The sequence below is a fragment of the Melanerpes formicivorus genome, unplaced genomic scaffold, assembly GCF_026170545.1.
Source record: "Melanerpes formicivorus ecotype bairdi unplaced genomic scaffold, bMelFor1.0.p_v2 SCAF_59, whole genome shotgun sequence".
In the NCBI taxonomy this organism is placed as follows: Eukaryota; Metazoa; Chordata; class Aves; order Piciformes; family Picidae; genus Melanerpes; species Melanerpes formicivorus.
This window is the reverse complement of record NW_027142411.1, coordinates 4,320,169-4,327,186: the sequence shown is the minus strand read 5'-3', so window position 1 is coordinate 4,327,186 and position 7,018 is coordinate 4,320,169.

Here is a 7,018-nt window from a genome sequence, read left to right as displayed (position 1 = left end):
ATTCCTGGAAGTTCATTTTGACTAAATTATTAGAGTGAAGAAAGACATGAAAAATTCAGTAGGTTAATAATACGTGCAATAACTATGTTGAAGGAGCTGTACCTGTGAGTTTCTGCTGCCAGCATTGTGTAACAGTGTGTGAATTGGGCACTCTGTGTATCTTCATGGACCTGCCTGTGCAAGTACCCTGATGGTGCCTGTCCCTGCAAGTAACCTGATCCATGTGCAGCGCACTCACCTCTGCCAGCTCCTGTGCACAGAAAGCATTCCTCACTGTCTGGAAACGGTGCCCAAACTGCACTCTCCCTCTTAATGCTGTTGTTGAGGGCTGTAAGAAAGTGAAAGGTAAAGAATTGCTCCAGGAATTCATATTCAGAAAATGCATTAAGATGCAGACAAAACTTGAATCGTTGTGGATGTGTTAGGGGATGGAGTGGGTTGAGAGAGAGGCCTAGCTCTCCCTCCACAAAGAAAGTTTCAGCTGTGAAAGCCTGAAGGCAAGAAGCATCTGTTCAGGAGGACAGTGCTGGGCTGCTATGGAAGGTGCACATCTGGCCAGCTGGAGAGTGAAACTGCAGCCAGTGCCAGCAGTGTGAGGACAGGGGACAGATCTCAGCTAGCAGAGCTGTTCCAACACGTTCAGCAGGTCTGTGCCTCCCTGGGGAACACAGCACTTGTCTCTGCAGGCTTCCTGCTCACATTGTCCCATGCCCTCCAGGCCAGTCCTTGGCAGGCTCGTGGCCAGGCTGAGCTGGGCTGCCCCTGCAGACAGCGCCAACAAAAGGGATCTGGTTCTGGAGAGCAGGGACCAGCAGCTGTCAAGTTGCAGAAGGTGACCCAAATGTGTTTCAAGTCTTCTGTGCTCATGAGATTTATCCACCCTAATTTAGCAGTCACTGGTGATAAGCTCCCCAAAGGGAGGATGGCTGTAATCAGATGACTGGTGTGCTTACAGGGGTGAGTAGGACCTGATCTGCTTGTGTCTGTCATGGGTTGCTTATGCCAGCACGGTGACTGACTTCAGGCAAGAAGGGTTAATGTCACCCCCTGGCAATGCTATGGTTCTTAAATCCCACATAAGGTCCATGCAGAGAGTTTCAGTGAGACTGGAGCAGTGCATGAGACCTGCCAAGAGCTTTTGTGCTGGAGGAGTAGGGGTTGGCAGGAGCAGCCCTAACACATTAAGTGCTGTTTATGATATTATTATTGCTCTGTGAATTCATTTCCCACAGAGGCAGGCTGGGGATGCAGAGTTGGAATCCAAAGTTCCTCAGTGCTTTGGGATGTAGAGCTGGGCCTGTGTCAGGGCTCTCGCTCTGACTGCACCCTGTGCGGGGAGCTGTGGGGAGCCGTGCGGAGCTGTGCAGGAAGCCATGGGGGGACGTGTGGGGAGCCATGGGGAGCAGTGTGGAGCTGTGCAGGAAGCCATGGGGAGATGTGCAGGGAGCCATGGGGAGATGTGCAGGGAGCCATGGGGAGCCACGCGGAGCTGTGCAGGAAGCCATGGGGGGACGTGTGGGGAGCCATGGGGAGCAGTGTGGAGCTGTGCAGGAAGCCATGGGGGGACGTGCAGGGAGCCATGGGGAGCAGTGTGGAGCTGTGCAGGAAGCCATGGGGGGACGTGTGGGGAGCCATGGGGAGCAGTGTGGAGCTGTGCAGGAAGCCATGGGGGGACGTGCGGGGAGCCATGGGGAGCCACGCGGAGCTGTGCAGGAAGCCATGGGGGGATGTGTGGGGAGCCATGGGGAGCCATGCAGGGAGCGATGGGGAGCCGTGCGGAGCTGTGCAGGAAGCCATGGGGAGATGTGCGGGGAGCCATGGGGAGCCATGGGGAGCCATGCAGGGAGCTGTGCAGAGCATGCACACAGCTGACTGTTCAAAGGTGAGGAGGCTGTCACTGTGCAGAGCCGCCCTGCCTAGGTAGGAGATGTTATTTGCACGGAGGGGATTCACGTCAGTGCGCGCTGAGCGAGCTGCTTGGCTGAACTTGCTCTCTAGCTGCCAAGAGCGGAAGTGTGCGAGAGGAGCCGGCGAGAGCTGCTGGCTCGCCCTGGCCTTGCCTCACGTAACCATTGGAGCCCTGTGCGGCCGTTCTGCTGCTGCCACGCTGCTTGCCGTGGCACCTGGGGGCTGCTCTGTGGGGCTGCCCGGCCAGCAGACCTGAGACCGCAGGAGATTTGCAGCACGCAGAAGGAACATTTCCAGCCACCACTCTCTCCCCAGCTCCCCAGCACAGCCAGCTGCTGGGGTTTAAGCACTTCCTTATGCCCCTGCTGCTCATGCTGGCGTGCAGTGACCGCTGCTCCCACCCTGCTTTCTCAGCACATCGTGGGGAAATCAATAATCTTGCATGGGAGAGAAAGAGGCTGACTTTTCAGTTTCTCCTTAGTCTCACAGTTACAGAAGCAGTGTAGATTCCAAGCCTGCTCTTTGCCATTGAAGAACAGCAGCTGATAACCATTTGCAGTGTGCCTGGCAACTCTGACCTCGGGACAGGACGCAGTCTTTCCTTGCAGTTCAGTCTTCCTGCTGGCATCAGCAGGACTTTGCTGGTTCATGGTACCAAGACAGGCTCTTCCCAAATTACTTCAGGCCATGCTGAGAATGAAATGCATCATTGAGACAAGTTACTTGCTCCTTCCAGAGGCACAGTGCCTACAAAACAGCACAGAGAGTGCAGAGTGATGGAGGAGAACAACTCAGCTTCCTTCCTCTCTGCAGTTTGCAGATTTCTGATGATGCTACAAGTATCTGACCCAGGGCAGCTCTGGGTACAGACTCCATGAGTTTTTCTTAGCAGTTGCAGTTCATCAGTTTCTACCACTGAGGCTGTAGCCACAGCTCAGTTTATACACAAGTTTTGTTTGTTGTTGTTGTTTGCAGAGCCCTTTAATGCTCCTCACTGACCCTTTTATAAGCTCTAACTTTTTCTCACACTCCATAAGTCAGGCAGTCTTTAGTAAAAGAGCCTATCAAGAAGAAAAATCTGGGCTGCTTTCCAGGGAAAGGCATGTCTAATAGAGAATTCTGGCAGGTTTTCATCTGGCACTAATTTATTATTTCAAGCTGGCTTGCTCTTTAGACTATAATAAACAGCATTTTACATCTAACAAATCACTTTTAATATCCCTGACCTTGACAATGGGTATCTAGGATGGATTTAAAAGAAAAAACCCTCTAAGCAGGAATCCAGCAGGTCAGAAACTGATGTGATCATGGGTCTGCTTTGAGCTCCAGCACTTGCAGTGAAACCAAAGCCCTGTGGAAGAAAGGGTTGTTCCAACATCTCTACTCTGCCACATATGCTGAGCTTTAGAGAGGACAGGCTTTGTGTGTAGCTGAAATACATCTTGATTAAAGAACAGCAAAAGGCTGCTTGCTTCATGATCCAAGAAACAGCTTGACTCCTCAACTCTTCCCTGTTCCTTACTACTAAGTGTACTCCTTGAATACTTCAGATGTATTGACACATGAGCCTGGTTGCTAGGCAGAGGTTTGAAATCTTTTCCCAGTTCACATCACCTGCATTTTCAAGTTGCAAGCCCATGAGGGCAACTGCAGCACAGGTAGATGCCTTGCAGCCCTTGCAAGCAGCTGCTGGGGCTATACACACGTGCCCAGTGTGGCAGTCTGCATGGCTCTTTGAGGTGTCTGAACCGTGTTGCTGATGGAGAGAGCTGTAAGCCCTAGCTGGAATGATGTCATCTTTGTGTAACGCTGTGAGCAAACCTGATCCCAGGAGTGCTAACCCACTGTTTCCTTTGATAGCCTGCACCTGACTTCAAAGCTCACTGAAATTAAGCTTATTAGTTCTATGCCTGTTGTTGTTATGCAGACACCTGTTCAGTGGTAAGTCTTGTACTCTCCCCTCACCCTCTCCTTCTCCAACCTTCTCTTAAGGTGAAACTTGGCTCTTGTGTGAACTCTTTTAATTTCAGAGGTAGGAATTGCTAGTTCTGTTTCTGTCCTGCCCTGCTGGCATGTTTCTAGATCACAAAGACAGGAAATGGTTCCCAAAATAAATGGTAGATGTTTCCTGCAGGGCAGTACTCTTAGGCAGCCCTTTCTGTGATGTTAATGCTTTGGTGAGTATTTTGTTACTGCTTCTCCTTAGCCTTTCCTTCCAGCAACCTGAGTGTGTGCAGGTGTATTTAAAATAGATGCTTGTGGAGCTGCTTTTGATATCAGACCCAAGCCACATGGGAAGGTATCCTGGGTTTATTACTCTGGAGCATAACTGCAGCTTTCTAACTGGGTAAGCTGGAGGTCATCTGGGGCTGCCATGAGATTTTTAAGACAAGAAAAGAGAAGTTGAGACAGTTGGCAATCAACAACAATTAGTCATCTTCTGCTTAACCTGTGTACCAGGGGAGATAGCTGACTTTGTCAAGCTCTGATCAGAGGGGCCCAAAAGGTTTGACTGCAGCAGCTCTGTAGTTTGAGATGTGTGCACAACATGAACACACTCAAAGAACTTACAGAGCAATTTATTATGGATCCTAATGGGGTTGTTGGGTAAATCCAGTGTGCCTCGTTCACGCACACACTCCTTTGAAGCCAGGAGACTGATGAAGAGAAATTGGTTGAATGTATACAAAATGTCATGTAAATTTACAGTGCCAAGGAGGGGAGTTAGGGTGGCTGTAAAGCCTGCAGGCACCCAGCTGTGTTGGGCAGCCTCAGCCTGGCCACTGCCACAGAGAAATCAGCTTTGTCTGTGCTGCTGAGCTGGAGTCAGGCAAACGCTTGCAGTCTGTGAATGCACTGCCACAAACCAGCTTCTCAAAGACACAGCTTTGCTAAAGATGTGCCAGATGTGCAGACTACAATACCACTTACCCAATTTTCTTGTGGAAAGCTCATTTGCTCTTACATTGCAGGCATGCTGTGTTGGGTGAGCTGGTCCTGGGCACGGTGTGGAGGGCTGGAGCCTGCCACACTGCGGCGCAGCTGCTGCGGTCGGAGTGCGGAAACCTTCCCAGGTTGTTGCCAGGGAGGTTTGCACATTTTGTGTTCCACTGGGAAAGCCAACCAGGTTTCACAAGCTGTGCTGTTGAAGAACAAATTAGCACTGACTGTGGCCAGTGCCATAATATCTTCCCTCAAAGTACAGCCTACTTATTAATTAACATTTGTAAAGCACTTTGAGGTGCTGGATGAAAGGCAGTGCAGAGTACAAAGCTGTTGCTGTGATTAATTAGTTATCACCCCGGACATGAGCAGTGCTCTATTAGAATGTTGCAGACTATTATTTATTAATTGTTGCTTTTGCCTGTGGCCTCCTTTGTTCCATCCTTTCCTTACTGTGTTGCTGCCCTTATTAATCACACTCTTTGGGCTGGCAGGGAATGCTCTGACCTGTGCGGCAAAGGCCATGGACTTTCATCAAGCCATACCCGCAGGAAATCAGCACCTTCTAGTTAGGTACCAAGACATCTGACCTTGCTGTAAAGACTCAGAACCACATCCCTAACAGCTTGGTTAATCACCTCTCTATTCAAAATGCAGGGCATGTATTTTGCCAGTCTGAACTTTCTGCTTCCTGTGAGTCCTGCTGCCTGTTTGTCTACACTGCTGGAGCATTCATCTAGGACAGCAGCAGCTGCTCACCAAGGGAGTGCTGCTTGACCCTGTGTGTATGGTTGGATCTCCGTGCTAAAACCAGGGAGCATGTTCACTGAGATGTGCCCCATGCCCCTTGGTCTCCACACCTCCAGACTCCTCAGGAGCTCATTGCAGTGTGGTGGTTTGTTTTGGTTTGTTGTTTGTTTGTTTCTTTTTTTCCCCCTCCCCGAACACTAGGCTATAGGGAGCTGAGCCCAGGCTGTGCTCCTCAGCTGCTCTGAGAGGAGCCTTGGCAGAAACCAAACACAGGCTGTGGTGTGGTGTTTGCAGGGCTAGGAACTCAGTGCTGCTTTTTGTTTGGTCCAGTGGCACTGGAAGGGGAGAGTGGATACTTGCTTCCCTTTCTCTCTTGTTTCTGTGGTTTGAATAACAAAACTAGAAAACCTGTGTGCACTGACTGATTAAGATCATTAGTTTAAAAAACCAAACCAACAATTGGCCTGGAAAGGTCCTTTTGCTGTGGTTCCTCCCTGAAGAGAGAATCAGTTCTGCCTAAATGTTCAGAGACTTCTGTAAAGGGTCTCAATGGAGCTGGAGTACCCCCAGGTCACTCTGCTCTCCTGCCATTGGCAAGCTCTGTCTCACACAGAGCTCCTCTGCCCTGGTGCTTGCTCAGTGCAGCAGCAGAGCACTGCTCAGGCTCCCTTCCTGCTGCTCTTCACCAGTCTTCCTTGTCACAGCCATTGTTTTACAGCACCCTCCTTGTCCTTCTGGAGTTCATGACAGTTGCAAGATGCTGACTGAAGATGCTGTGTAACAGAGAAGCCTCCCTTCTGAACAAGCTTCATTTTCTGGTGTTTCTGTGTCACACAAACCTAGATACCTCCAGGGATGGTGACCACCACCCCCCTGGACAGCCTGCTCCAGTGCTTCACAGCCCTTTTGCTGAAGACATCTTCCCAAGCTAAACCTCCCCTGGTACAACTAGAGGACGTTTCCTCCTGTCCTTTCACTAAGGAGAGAGCACCTAGGAGAGATCTGTGCAGGATACAGGTCTAGGTACTGAAAACCATCAGAGGGAGCAGGAGGTGGAAGGGAGCAGTACAGAGACACTGACTGGATGTGTGTGAGGCTGTTGGTAGTGCTCACTGCAACGCTCGCTGCTGCGTGGCTCTCCCCTGCTCAGGCTGATAAGGCAGCTGCTATCCCACAGTGTCTGGCAAGACTGTGTCTGTAACAGGTATTAGAAACACAGGCAGAGGAGAGGAAGAACAACACAGTGCTGGGAGATTACAGCAGGGCATAATTCATTAGTTGGAGTTGATGAGTTTGATCATGCCTACAAACACCTTTGATTCCTTAAAAGCTGTTACCCAGGCAGATGTAAAAGCTCAACCTGTGGAAATGGAGACAATTCTTGGATGGCCTCACCCTTGCGTATATCTTCAAAAGC